Source organism: Ornithodoros turicata, chromosome 3 (genome assembly GCF_037126465.1).
Source record: "Ornithodoros turicata isolate Travis chromosome 3, ASM3712646v1, whole genome shotgun sequence".
Taxonomy (NCBI): Eukaryota; Metazoa; Arthropoda; class Arachnida; order Ixodida; family Argasidae; genus Ornithodoros; species Ornithodoros turicata.
In genome coordinates, this window is record NC_088203.1 from 14,946,362 (window position 1) to 14,961,011 (window position 14,650).

The 14,650-nt window shown below is 44.3% G+C and overlaps 1 long non-coding RNA gene across 1 annotated transcript; it reads left to right on the forward strand.

Moving 5' to 3' along the window:
• The first annotated feature begins 1,055 nt into the window (after positions 1 to 1,055).
• LOC135389942 (uncharacterized) lies at positions 1,056 to 3,995 on the forward strand. Its single transcript, XR_010421625.1, has 3 exons — positions 1,056 to 1,306; positions 2,410 to 2,483; positions 2,564 to 3,995. It is a non-coding gene; the product is annotated as an uncharacterized LOC135389942 (long non-coding RNA).
• Positions 3,996 to 14,650: the final 10,655 nt, after the last annotated feature.

Consider the following 14,650-nt stretch of genomic DNA (forward strand, 5'->3'; position numbering starts at 1 on the left):
AGATCAGCTATTTTCCATTTTCAAAGACATATCGATACATGTTAATACATTCAGAGCGTTTGAAATTATCGAGGATCTAATACCTAAACAAACTGGTGTGATCCAATTACGGAAAGTGAAGAATGCTAGGATCATCAGAATCTATGTTTCTATGAACAGGTGTCTGAATTGAGACAAAAAAAAAAAAAAAACATAAAGTATTCATTTAATAATGCCTTAGTGAATAAGGAATGGTGCTTCCTTTGTTTCCTGCCCACCTCTAGAGGGTTTGTCATTACAAGTGTAACTTAGACGTGTGGCAGCAGCGCTGCCTGCACCACTACTCTAAGACACGCAACAAAACGCATCAACACAACTTTATTTTTAAGATGAGGAATGGAGAGTGTTACAAGGCATGGAAAGCTGTCATGATGCGTTTGTTACATTGCAAGCATCACGCAGAAAGCGTCAGACAGCGAAAGCAAACGAAAACGAAGTATGCCCGCCATAAACGAGTTAAAGGGTCTCTGACCAGAAGCTGGAGAGCCTTTACCGCAGTGGCTACCGATAGAATACACAAAAGCAACTTCACATACAAAAATGCATGCCTCAACACCTCGTAGTTTTCGTAAACTCGAATTTTGAACATCGCGGTTCACGCCGACGCTGGCACACCTAGCGTCAAACCAAGAAAACGTACGCATATATAGAAAACTCATCTGGTCATCCCACTGGGATGACGTCAATCGCCCATGCAATCAGCGCGCAGAATGCCGTCACGTGATCGAGCACTACAACAACAACTTTCAGCAAGAACCAACATTTTTACGCCGATATACTGTTGTCACAATGTCTGGAAATAAAAAGTATGTATATACTTCGAAATCTACGACCTGTTTTATAACTGCGATAATCCAATTAGCGACTTCCGTGGAAAGAGGAGCTACGAGGCTACGAGCTACGACGACTTTCGGGATCCAGCGCGCAATTTCACTGCGTTAGCGTAGTGTGTGTATTTCCAAGTTTTCTTTATTTATATCTTTTGGAACAACGACCAATTTATCGAGGTACAGCCCTTACTTCATTTGACGTGCCTCGGTTGTGCCGTCAAAGCGAGATTTCTCGGCGGGCATTCAGTTCCGTACGATACTGCGCGTTCAACCGCCGCGGCAGGATAATACCGCGGCGGATTTTGCCAATCATATTTGAAGAATGCAGACTATGAGACGGACCCCTCAGTTTGAGTGCAAAGAACCTCCGCCTACAGCAGTCCGCAGTGCTTTCCTTGAAACTATCTTCCAAGACTGTTGCATCTGGACGTGACGAGGTTAGTGTCTTCTGTATAATTTATACAGTGATTTACTCTCCTTGTGAGAATTACGTTGTGGCATGCAGATGTTAGGAGACCATTTACGCAACAAAGAAAAATACGGATTAAAGAAAATTGAAGTTTACGCACTAAATCAAAAGATTACTGTACAATTCTGAGTGTTGTTGAATGCAGCCATGCCAATGCAGTAAGCAACATTCACAGTACGTAAAATGAAGCTGTGTATTCAGCATCTAGATGTAACATAATAATTGTCACAGCAGTGTGCACCAATGTAGTTCATGACTTCCTTGGACAAGATGTGGAACCAAATGTTGGAAATACAAGGCAGGGATCAGGTACAAGTTTTCTTCTATTTGTTTTCCTTATAATATGCAGCATACTGCACATAGTAAAGAAGGGTTCTGGATTCTAAACCAACGCAGTTGAAATCCTTAATTTACCCCAAGCTGTACTATTGTTGTCTAATCTGGGGAAACACCACAGAGGGCAACTACGATAAAATTGCAGTGCACAAAAAAAGAAAGAAAGAATGCCTGGTATACGACAACCATGTCTACAGGCTGTCTACAGGTGCAATGTGCTGGACCCTCGTTGTAAAGAGGCCCAGCAGGGGTGCCACTACAATCCATCCATCCAGCCCCTCAGCTCCTTCAAGACATGTAAAATACAGTAGACAATGCGTTCACTTGGAAATCAGACATTTACACAAAATTGCCTTGCAAATTCAGGATCTTTTAGCGCCATCCCAAACACTTGCCATTACGGTATGAAATCTATCACTGTACCACCTTACAAGGTTCCACTGCTACTGCAACTACAGAAATCAGCAGAAACTGTTCCTCTTCCGAACAATTTTTTTCAGCTGATTGGAAATGGCCTTCCTGTGTCCAGTTTCAAAACAGAGTTACACAAACTTGTTGAAGTGTTATTAGAGACAGTCCACTCTGTTATGTATTTTTGTGTGTGTATGTGTGTGTGAAAATGTGGACAGCTCAGTGCAATTGTGTATATTATTTATGTGGTTGTGATTTGCTGTATGCTCGTAGTGGTAATATCTCAGTTATCGCATTTATATGGCTTTTTTTTAACAATGTTAGGGTGATGAATTCATGGAAGTGGAAGGAACAGGAGAGGAAGACATCTGGCAATGGTCATGACAGTTGTCCGTCAGGTACTGGACCAATTTTTTTTATAAATGTGGTATATAGCGTGAAGTTGTTACTAACCAAAAGTTTTTTGTTCCCTTTAAAGGAATCTACAGGTGGTGAGCATGCGTAAGGAATTGACATATCTCAATACAACTTAGACCTGCCTGTTGCACATGAGATGTGTGACTCTACTTACACACACAAGCTTCTGCAGGTTCGATGCATGTATATTTTGAAACATGAAAGACAGAGTGCTAAAAATATATCTGAGGTGAAAAATTGAGCAGTTCACTGCAGTAATTCTATAGATTTATTTTCAGCATTTTGGGAAAAATATAGTGATGGCAAGATTACCTGTGTTGTACTGCCAGACCATCTGCCGTTGGAGTTCCATGTCCCAGTTATTATATATAATAGCTGTTTGAGGTTATTACATATTTATTATGCAAGTTTTGTACCTGTGAGTTCTTGTAAATGTGCTCTGTGGTGATCATACTGGACAGAGAGCTATGCCTGTATAATAACAGTGACTAATGTTCTCCTGCCCATAAACCTATTCCTAGGGTACATCTGCACCCTTGGAAGTCACTGGAGAGGCGTGTTAGCTTAGCTCAATTGGTAAGGGCCCTGGATCGGTAATACAGAAGATGTGGATTCAAGTCCTACTACCGGCTAACCTTTCTAGTGACTGCCTTCTTTCATCATTCATTTCTTAGGCACTTGATGCTTTGTATGTATTTGCCTTTTCTATGTGTTCCAGTCTCAGAACGTCAACTGCCATGTTCAAAAGAAGTGGAAAATGCCTCTGCAATCTGGAACCCATCCCAACATCTCTTAATCGACAAAGTAGAATTTGTACAGAACCGCACGGTTTGTTGCTCGTGATTATCATCCTTTTTCCAGCGTCTCAGCCATTAAAGCCAAACTCTTTCTTACTCCTTTGATTACCAGATGAAAGGTATCACGCCTGGCATTCTTTCATAAGTTATATTACAGTCACACTCCTCCCCACCCCACTTACTGTCAATCCCCTCACAAGTTACTTCCAAGACTTGATGACTCGCACAAAGTACTTGCTCCACCTACACAAACAAAAAAATTCCTCTACTCTCCGCACCAGCTGATGGTGTCAAACTGGAATGACGTTCCTGCCCACATAGCATCAGAACAAAATGTATCGTCATTTATTTCCAAGTGCTATGATCGTTTTCAGATCGAATGAATTTCTTTGTGGTGAGTGAACAAATTTTGTTTGCATCATTTTGGTATTTGTCTTTTTTGGATAAAAAACCTCCCGCATTTATGTAAATCCCTTCACAAGGGTGTTTAAGTAAACAAATGAAATGAAGAACTTCGTGATACTTTCATAGTTGGAGCATTTTTAATGCATATTTTAAAACAGTGGCTGCTAAAAATGTGTCAGACACCGTTACAAAGGCTGCCGTCTGTATCAGGTGAATCATGATTTTTCCCAGAAGCCCAATAATGTATAACGCTGCATCACATATGCTATTTTGGAGCAATCTCTGCAGACATATTATGAAGATATTACCTGAGTGCCACAATAAACTATATGAACCACATTTCATGTTACATCATCTTCGACCACAACATGCCTATTTGAATATTTGAGCAGCCCAAGATACAAAGCTTGGTTCCTCAAGGTCTACATCCTACCCGAACTGGGTGTGCACTTTGCACACAAAAGGAAAATTGAGAATGAAAAAATGGCTAGGAAGCAAGCGAACTGGGGTTTTACATCATGCATGGAAGATTGAGGTTTTCGATAGTCAACTTGTGTAATGAGCACTTCTGGAGGACTGAGAGCAGGAACCGAGGTCACACACAGGGTAACCTGCATAACAGTCTGATTTACTTCCACATAAAAATACTTGAGGTGCTTAAACAATACTATTTGGGTGCTATCAGACAGTAAGAGTTCAAACACTTACGACATATTGACTGAATGGGTGGACAAAAGGATGCGTCAGAACAGGATTGGATTTGTGTCTGTGGTGGAATTGAGAGCCCAATGTAATTCTTACTAGGCGGAGCAGGGTGATGAGATGGTGCTTTGTGTCAGGGGTCAGCACAGTGGTTTATCCAGAATCCCAAGCATGGAGGAGTGTTGAGAAAAGTTCGAGGGGAGGGGGGGGTCAATATTATAGTTGCATCATTACCGACATGTGTCTACAGCTGAAATTGCAAGGGCACCCCCTGTAGGGGGTACTTCCACCTAGTATCTTGGGTATTTAAAGCATGTAGTAGCCACTATGGGAAAGGCTTTGCGTATCCTGTTCACCGCGCAGACTGGTATAACGATTCTCTTGTTTTTTTCAAGTCTGTGCAACATCCATCTCACGAACTGTTGGTATGTAGTGTACATATCTATTTCCTGTATGAGACACGCAAGCTTTGAACAAAGCTAAAGCTAGTAGGACGCCGAGTATTAATTCAGCTGCACTCTTTCTGAATATGTGACGAACAATAACGAAAAGTTCAGAAAAACTATTTTGTATTGAAACCAACCAGCATGATTGTGCACGAGATACGTACGCTTCTTACTTGTGAATATGAGCGCTAGGTTCGTGCTGCCCTCGAAGTTCTAAATATGCTACTTTAAGAGCAGCTCCTTGCAACATAAGCACTCGACTTCTTTCGGCATTATTATGCAATGAACCACTCCGGCCCCTTTACACGGCGCCGTCAAACATGAAATTTACACAAACTGTTCATGTGCTTCATCGTGATCGATGCTGAAAGCTCATCTAACAGTCTGTCGTTGGAACTTCCTCTTCATGCTGAAGTCGATTCGCGGCTCAACATTTCAAAAAGCAAGGCCTCCAAACTCTGCTGCACGTAGCAGGTGCCTCTCAGCTGCTGAAAGGTAGCTGAAAAGCTGACTTGTCGACTCCGCTGTGCTTCCGCGTCCATATTGAAAAAGCACCCAGCAATACGGAAGTTGCGGAAACCTCCCGAACTTCCGGTGTGGACTTTCCACCAATAAACGTCGCGGGCGTTTGACGTCATACACATGGGAAAACCACTGCATAATAGCTAGAGTTTTGCGCTGATCGCACGAGTTGAGGGCAGAAATCGAAACCGCTTTTCGGCTCCTTGTTTGGAATAGTTGGCGGCTCCGCAGAGACGAAACGTTTCAGTTGTAACTTGAGGGCACCATGTAGGTTCGTTATCCATACAAACAACGACGTTGACCAGGTTCTGGTCAGAGACCCTTTAAACAGCGCGCTAGCTCGCGGCTTGTGACGCCGCGATAGGCCATCCACCCACGCTGTTTGGTGTCTTAGTCAGCACGCTGCAAGGTTCCGTGTTTCACTGGAGGGCACGCGACTCGAAGCAGAAGAGTATCTCGGATGAAAGATGAAAGTCACTGAAAAGGTTAGCCAGCTGTATAGAGATCGAACCCACATCTTCTGGATTACCGGTCCAGGGCTCTACCAATTCAGTTTCTCTCTTGTTCAACAGGTGCCGCTTGCGTCGATTTCCGTCGCATGAATGTGTGTATGAGTGAGCAAAAAATGTAAGAGTGAAAGGAGGGTGAGTGAGAGTGAGTGGCTGGTTTGTCGTTCCCTCAGATGGCGCACCCCGAAAGTCGCTGGAGAGGCGTGTTAGGTGGAAGAGAGAGAGAGAGAAAAAAAAAGAGAGGCGTGTTAGCTTAGCTCAATTGGTAGAGCCCTAGACCGGTAATCCAGAAGATGTGGGTTCGATCCCTACAGCTGGCTAACCTTTTCAGTGACTTTCATCTTTCATCGTTGATTTCTTAGGCAATTTGAGGCTTTGTTTGTATCTGTCCCTTCTATGTTGTTCCAGCCTCAGAACATCAGTTTCTCTCTTGAGTATCTCGGAGCACTACAACAATCGTTCCGCAAGGCGCGCAGCGAGCGTCGGCGCATCCATGTAAACAATCTTACGTCAGCAGGTGCCATTTCCACGACCAAGCGCTCCCATGCATTGGATAGGCCGGTAAGCACACCAGTCCTTCTAGTTCACCATACCTTCACCTTGCAAAACATGGGGTTGTAGTGGAACATGAGTACCTCTTTCTTCTTATTTTCCTCCGTTTCTGGCCCTCATCCTCCAAGGGAGATTGGTCAAGGCTAAACTCCAAGTCGGGATGAGTGTTCCAGTCGCAGATTCGGATCACTTGCTGTAGGCCACCTACCATTACCGCTTGCTCTAGGCCAGATCAAACGGCTCCATTGCGGTGTCTGCCACTTTCTCCGACTCTGCCATTGGAATTCAACATTAGGTTTCTTTTGCCCGAGCCTAGCTGAGCGCCCTGCTGCCGTAATGCCGGAGAGAAGTCTTAAGGATTCTATAGTTCTCTTCTTCCGTGTCAACGTAGCTGTTCCACAGATGGAAGAGCTGAAGGCATGAGACGACCATGTCCAGGAGCGACCGTGACAGTTTCCGTCGATGCGCGTAAAGAACCTGTAATGACCTCCACGAATTGCTCCCCGTACAATTCTGAGTGTATAATTTCTTTGCGTGTGTCGCGAAACTTCTTCCAGAGCAACGAACGACAAAGATACTTTCGGTAATTTGCGCAAAATTCACCGTTCCTCCGATGAATATTGAAATAAACTGAATGAAAGATGCCTTTCCATATAGTTGACTAAGATTATCGATGCACACCGAGAACGTCTAGCGTACAAATAATTTACCTTAGTGGAAAGCGCACCGTTAAATTCGTAAGTATCCCACGTAGGGCGGCTGCATCGTAAATGTCAAAGGGAGGCGCTTCGCCAAACGGCTTTCGGTGTTAGTATGCACACGCCTACGCTCAACCGACAATTTTCTGACAGAAGCTCTGCTACGTTAAAGCGACTTTCTTTATCTTCTTCATCTCTATCTTTCTTCGCGCAGTGCGCAGGACCACCACGCTGTCCCTTACGTACGCAAAGGCGATAGCGTATACGCGAAGTAACTGTGGCTATGCGCGATATCCAGAAGTGGAGAAATGGGGAGAGGCACGCAAGAAAAAGAGGGAGAGAAGGGGGTTAACATGCATCCTTGGTCGAATTGAGCGGGAGCATCCGGGTGGAAAACCTGCTTGAAAATCCAGGGAAAACCTCAAACGACACAGCCGGTGGCACACTACTCGAAGAGCATACCTTTACCGCATAGCCAACCTCGCCCACTTTGAGGAAATGTCGGTAGAAATGTCGTAGAAATGTAGAATGAAGTGTGTAGAAATGTCGGTCATATAAATGTCGGCATGTCGGAGAGTAACCTCCTATAGGTGTTCGCTGACAGCAAGGAAGAAATACATGATGCTGTGACCTGCATGACCAACAACGTGTGACCAATGGACCAACTGTGAACAACAAACCTGTGGCCGACTAATGTGACCAAGTTATCACGGTGAACTGTATGGTGAACCGAAGGTGAACACCAGATGACACAGCCACCGAACTTTGCAATGAACGGATCACTGCGATGTGTCGTGCGTCTTTATTTGTGTGCCCCGTTTTTCGTTTTCCCCGTTCTTTTTTCTGTCTCTGTGGCAACTTTGGGTAAACGATACCCTCCTCCGCCCCGTTAAAGATTCCCGAGGTAGGCAAAATTACTCCAGCACATACCGACCACTCTGGCGTCAACTCACAGTTGTATCGCGACGCAGACCCACGAATTAATATTGAGAAAACAGCATCGTGTAGGGTAGGGTGGTCTACGTTGAGGACAGTTGAACTATTTTGTTAATAGCAGTAACAATAATCGCCTAAATTGTACCATAATTCGTAAACTGGATCCTCAAACCTTTGAGAAAGGATCCACAAATTACTGTCGTGCTAAACCAGATATTTATTTCGTACGAGCCAAAAATGACAGGCTACATATTTTCATCAACTTACCCCACCCTATATGGGTAAGTTGAGGACATCAAAAAATTAATGCCGGGTCTAAATTTTGTCTTTTGCTTGGGCCAGCCGAAACGGTCAGTCACGACTAGTGCACGTGGAAACACAGGGCAATGACACAGCATCTTAACGGTTGAGGTCATATTTTATTACCGAGGAGCAGAAATGAGCAAATTGGAAGTCAGTGCTCGCGGAAGTTACAGATGGGACAAAAAAAGGCCCCTCTTACCTCGATCACCATCTGCAAAAACGGCGCCTCTTTCTAAAGAGCCACATGCAGAACGTCAACACGTTACTTCAAAGCCCAGACGACGACTGTGCTCACCCTGCTGTCACAGACGAGAAAAAAATATTGGTAAGAAAATGTCACGCGAAAAACCCAAACTGTCCTCAACTTGCCCTCGTCTTCAAGTAGCCCCACATTACCCTAAACCTTTTTCTAGCAATATGATTACGCTGGCATTAATTGCCACAAAAAGGCGCTCTCTCTTTACTTTAGAAAAAAAAAAAGAAAAGAAATAAACTTTTGTGGCGTTCTGCGAGCGTGTGCTACGGCAAAATTCCGTTTTTAGAATGCACACGAACAACGAATGCGGAAAAACGTGCCTCTCATGTGTCAGAAGTGGGATTAGCGTAACGCCAGACGGAGGAAACACGTCCAAATTCTGACAGCTTGCCATTGATTTTGCAGAGCATTGTGTAGAAGAGCGCGTCAGCCTATGTTCTTGTTGCTATGCACCTTGGGCGTGTTGTAATCCATCTGCGGAGGAAAAGCAGGGACCGGCGTGGGCGGCGGATGTTCCGCACTGGTTCGCGCTTATTTCATTTTTTTCTTCTATTTTTCTAAATTTACGAATGGGTTTCTATTTTCTGACATGCGAATTTTTATGCTATACAGCGGAAAGTAGAGAAGTTTGCGCAAATATAGAATGTATAGTGCGCGTTTATCGAAGGAAGCCGCCGCCAAGAAATTTCTGGAAACACCGCAATGCGATCCCTGTCGTTAAACAAAACAAAAACAAAACGAAGACTGTTTAAAGGGGACGGTGTGGTTTCTCTGTCTGATTAAGGATTGTAGTTGCATTTCAGTAATAATGCAAAAAGCATAAGCTTCACTTGGTTTATTACAGAATACAAGCTTTTCTAATAGCATACATGAAATAATGAGCCCCTTCACAATATGGAACGAAGTCCTACGGTATCCAGAAAGGTGAGGAGAGCTTTGAGGGCAGAGCGTCGGTGGGCTGGATGTGGCCAGGGACCAAGCAAATTTTGTGAGAGAGAGGGGGCGAGAGTCTAGCTCGTTAAAGGTACTATAAAGCAGTCGAGGTAGAACCAATGCAATCAGCATGACGTGAGAGTGCTAGACTCAAAGGTTCGGCACAACAAGTAATATGCGCACGAGTTTACTCTATGTATTTTTAATTGGCAAATAAAAACGCAGTCAAGAATGTCGGGGCGACGCCTGGTGGAAAGAAGTCCTCAATTTGTCAAGCAACCCTGTACACAAGGAGACCGATAAACAGATGGCTTTCCTGTTGGGATTTGCGGATACTACCTTTTGAGAAAATGAAATTTGTGTGAAAGAACATAAACACAAGCCGAATCTTGCACTCAGTAGCTGAACGTCTATACCTGGGCCTTGTTTAAGCATCGTGGCGCTGCTATCGTACGTCGCTCTGTTCGGCCCATAGTCGTGCACATGAGACATTTTCGCCGCCGTACTTGGCGGAGTTGGCGTTTCGTCGGTCTGCTTCGCCACAGTGTTGCCAGTAGATTTAAATTTGCATTATTTTTCAGGAGCTATAACGTCTATGTGAGAAATTTTTGCGGCATTTTACTCCTGAGGATGTACACAATTCAGGGCACACAAAACATGAGGTTCCACCTCGACTGCTTTATAGTACCTTTAAGGAATCCGGAGAGTACGGTTCGGGAAGGTTGGTGGTGTGGGCAATGGAGACGAATATGCTCTACATCTTCTACAGCACCGCAGTGACTGCAGTGGGGGAAGTCCACTTGCCTCAAACGATAACGCCACTGCGCTGTAAAAACCACATCGAGGCGCATTCGATGAACTAATGCGGTATCTTGCGGAGAGGTACGGCGAAGCATGCGGAAAGCGAGCGCTGGATCAACTTTACTCAGTATGGCTGGGGGAAGAATGTCAGCGGTCCATTGGCGGGTAGCCAGAGGAGTCACGAGGCGTCGGAGTACGGACCGACGATCTCCTCTTAGCAGCGCAATACGCGTCTGTCCCCGAGACGAGAGGGCAGCTCCTGCGGCGCTGTCGGCCTGTTCATTTACTTCGACTTGCTTAATGGGCTGGAACCCATTAGAAAACCAGCAATGGGGTAGAGTATCGCTCCTGGCGATGGAACTACCCATTCATCATCTTGTAATAAAGTCGTTGTTGTTGCTAACAGCATACATCAGCATAATGATAATGATAGCCAACATAACCCACATTCCTGCTTCGAATTACGTTGAAATGGATCCCATTACCATTGACCCCTTCAGGATTAAAAAAGTTGTCGAGTCGTTAAAACTATCATCAAGTTCCGGTGCAGACGGTATCAATTCAAAGTTTCTAAGAAATACTTCTTGTTAGTCTGCATTAATCTTATCTATGATTTTCAAACAGTCATTAGGAGAGTGGGGATATATTTATTAGACGAAAGGGAAACAAAACGGGGGAAAGGTCAGTCAAACGGGAGGTCGGCTTGCTATTCCGCAACAAAAAGAAAATTAATGAAGATGAGGAAAGAAGAATAAAATAAATAATATTAGTAATTGGGTGTTTACGTTGCGAGACAAAAGAGATTATGAGCGACGCCATAGCGGGATTGCTGTCTGTGGATTGCTTTTGCCCACCTGAGGGTTCTTTAACGTGCGATGAAAGCTCATCACACGGATCCCTCGCGGAAGACGGCGTGTCTAAGCAACTTGTACCCTGCCACCAAGTTGCTGGCGTCCTCGGCCGGGTTTAAACCCGCGATCTCGGGATCAGAAGGCGAACACGCTACCGACTGACCCACCGGGGCCGGTAGAATAAAATAAATAAAAAAGAAAAGAACTGGGAAGTAAAGGATGGACCAACAAACTGTGAAAGAAGGATGAGGCAGATTAAAGACAAAGACGACAAAGAAAAGGGACTAACAAACAGTGAAAGAATGATGTGGTGGATTACAGAAGGTGACTTTAAAGCTCGAGGTTAATGCGTTGAGGGTGAGAGTGGGGCACTGAAGAGTGAGATTGCACGACTGGAGTTCACAGGCTATTCATAAGACCTGAATAGCTGAAGAAAGTCAAAACAGCTTTGGTCAGAGACCGCTGTGTGTGGTGTCGTACTGGGTCGAGCACAGTGACCTGAGAAAGGTATGTGCACCGCAGCTCGAGTAGGCGCCGTCTGAACGTGGCTCGGGGGGTGTCGAATCTGTGACAGTCGAGGAGAAGATGTTGAACATCAGTTTCAACAGCGCAAGTGGGGCATTTGGGCGACTGGAGAAGACCCTTTTTACACAGAAGCAGAGGTGTCCTGGCGGCATTAAATCGTAGTCGGAATCGTGAGAGTACGCTGAGTTGAGGTGGTCCAGCGTAGGTGAGCAACAACTGGAGGTACAGAGTTTTTCGTCAGAAGACCAGGAACGTGGTCACATACAGGAGACATGCCAAGAGTCCATATTGGCGAGGCCTAGGAACGTACAAATTCAATATCTTCCGTTTTTTTTTCTATAATCAAACTCAAATAAAAAAAAAATATTCAAAAAACTAAAAAAAAAGCCAAGGGACCAGGTACATCCTGACCTTATGTCTGTGTCTGAATATAACACGAATCCCGCAGGCAGAAGTAACATAATTACTCCCTCGTTAGATTCCCAAGGTGAAGCCGAACACTGTAACAGTCAAACTTCTAACGCTCATGACAACACAGCCAGTACGTCACCTCAAAATTGTGTTAATTTGTCGTATCATCCCCTCAGTGATTCTGAACTATCACTTCTTCGCCGTGGGCTTTCATTCTGGCCAAATAATAATAAGGTAGACGAATACCAACTCCATCTCGATTTAGATAATTTTGCACGACGTATGCGCATGGAAGAGTATTTTCGTGATAAGCCTGATAAAACACCCAAATCTTTCAAACCACCGCGTGAATTTATGCCAGAGCCCATTCGCGAAAAAGCTCTGGATGTATATAAAGGCAGTTCAAAAAAATATAAATACAACACACAGTTCCTGTTCCCGCAAACCAAATATGAGCCAAGCCGAGCAAAATAGTGTGTCTAATCTTAAACAATCGCAAAACCTAATAATCAAAACCGCAGGTAAAGGTGGTGCAGTTGTCGTAATGAATATGCAAGATTACATCGATGAGGGACTGCGACAATTGGCTTGTATTACGTTTTACAAACTTTAGACGCTGTTCCTACGGAATAGATTGTTTCAGATATCACAAAAAATCTAACAGCATTAAAGGCCGCAAAAAAGATCGGTTCGGCGTTATATGAATACCTCCTTCCCCGTAAGTGAAAGGTAGGTAGATTCTACAGGCTTCCAAAGATTCATAAACCCAGGACGTCCAATCGTCTCTTGTAATGGGACAACCACTGAAAAAACTCTATAGCTCCGTAGATCATCATCTTAAGGACATACCCCCGCGACTACCACCGTACATCAAGGGCACTAATCACTTCCTCCAAGTACTAAATCAATGTCAGCCACCTCTATCTAGTCTTCGTTTCTTCCCTATACACCAATATTTCCCACGATGACGGCACAGCTGCAGTCGAGGCGGCTTTTTCAAAGTACTCTGATTCTTCCTGTGATCCATCTGTGGTATCCACTCCACTACAATTGATCCTTAGGAAAAACAACTTTGACACTATTTACAAGAGGTGGCCTGGTTTTACTGGTAGACACTATTTACAAGTCAACGGCACCGCTATGGCCACTAAGACGGCAGCAAACTGTGCAAATCTATTCATGGGTTCTCTAGAAGAAACATTCTTGAGCACGCGCGAGGACAAACCCACTTTATACAAGCGCTACCTTCACGATATATTTATGATGTGGCCACATTCGGAAGACAGCCTATTGGAATTTATTCGCGATTTCACAAAGTTCCACATCTATTAACTTCACTCACACCTATTCGCCCATCACTGTTAGCTTTTTAGCAATTTTTTTTAAATGCTTTCTAGCAAATTAAGCTAACTAATGGAGTTTTAACATTTCCATTCCCTACAGTCAAGTTCGTCGGTATAGGAGAATCTGCTCGAATGACGTCGATCTGCACAGAAATTTAAAACAACTGCAAGAAACCTTTGTCGGTCGTCGTTATCCACCCGACCTAGTTCAAGATGCTCTCAACAGAGCTCGCAAAGCAAATCTCGTTAGCTTACTCGAGAAAAAAAAAAAAAAACTCAGATAATAATGCTGTGAACTTAACTGTAACATTCGCCGGAAGTATCCCAAGCATTATCAGCATACTTAACCGCCACCCCAGTATCCTTCTTCAGCCAGAACGCACAAAAAACAACATAATTCCTGATCCACCACGTGTCGCTTACAGACGTACACGTAACTTCCAAGATAGCTTAATTCTCTCCAAAGTAGGCGAGCCCACTAATTCGTTGGCGGGCTGTCACCCATGTAGTGGCAGGAGATGTTAGATTTGCAAGTTAATACGAGCCGCACAAACAGTCAAAAGTACGAATTCCAACTTTACCGTCAAGATGAACGCAGACGTAGACACTAATTCATGCAACGTAATCTATGTAATCCAGTGCAACGCATGCCGGGTCCAATACATGGGTCAGACAAAAACTTATTTTCCAATTCGATTCAACAATCACCGATCGGATGTTACCAAGATACCTAATCTTCGGGTCTTACGCCACTTTAAGCAACCAGAACATTCAATCAACGAAGCGTCAGTTTTCATTCTCAAGTCGAACTTTATCTCCAACCGTTCCCGGGAACAACGGGATTCCTACCTAATTTACAAATTCCGATCGCCATATTAAAGAGGGGATGCTGTCAACAATAAGTTTAGCAACTTATAATCCTGTTGCCTTTTCTTGTTTCAGCCTGGTCAAAAACCACACTGACCCACAAGGACGATGACCTCACTCCCGGACCTGACACAAAAGGATTCTGGAATTCACCCCATTGACAACGGCCAGGTGGCGGGAATTTCCCTCAACCGATCGCGATGTCATTGTAAAGCCCCATATCAACCTCATGGCCACATTTAGCTATTTCGTCCTGACGAAGGCGGAGCTTCCGCTGTAACGTAGACCTCC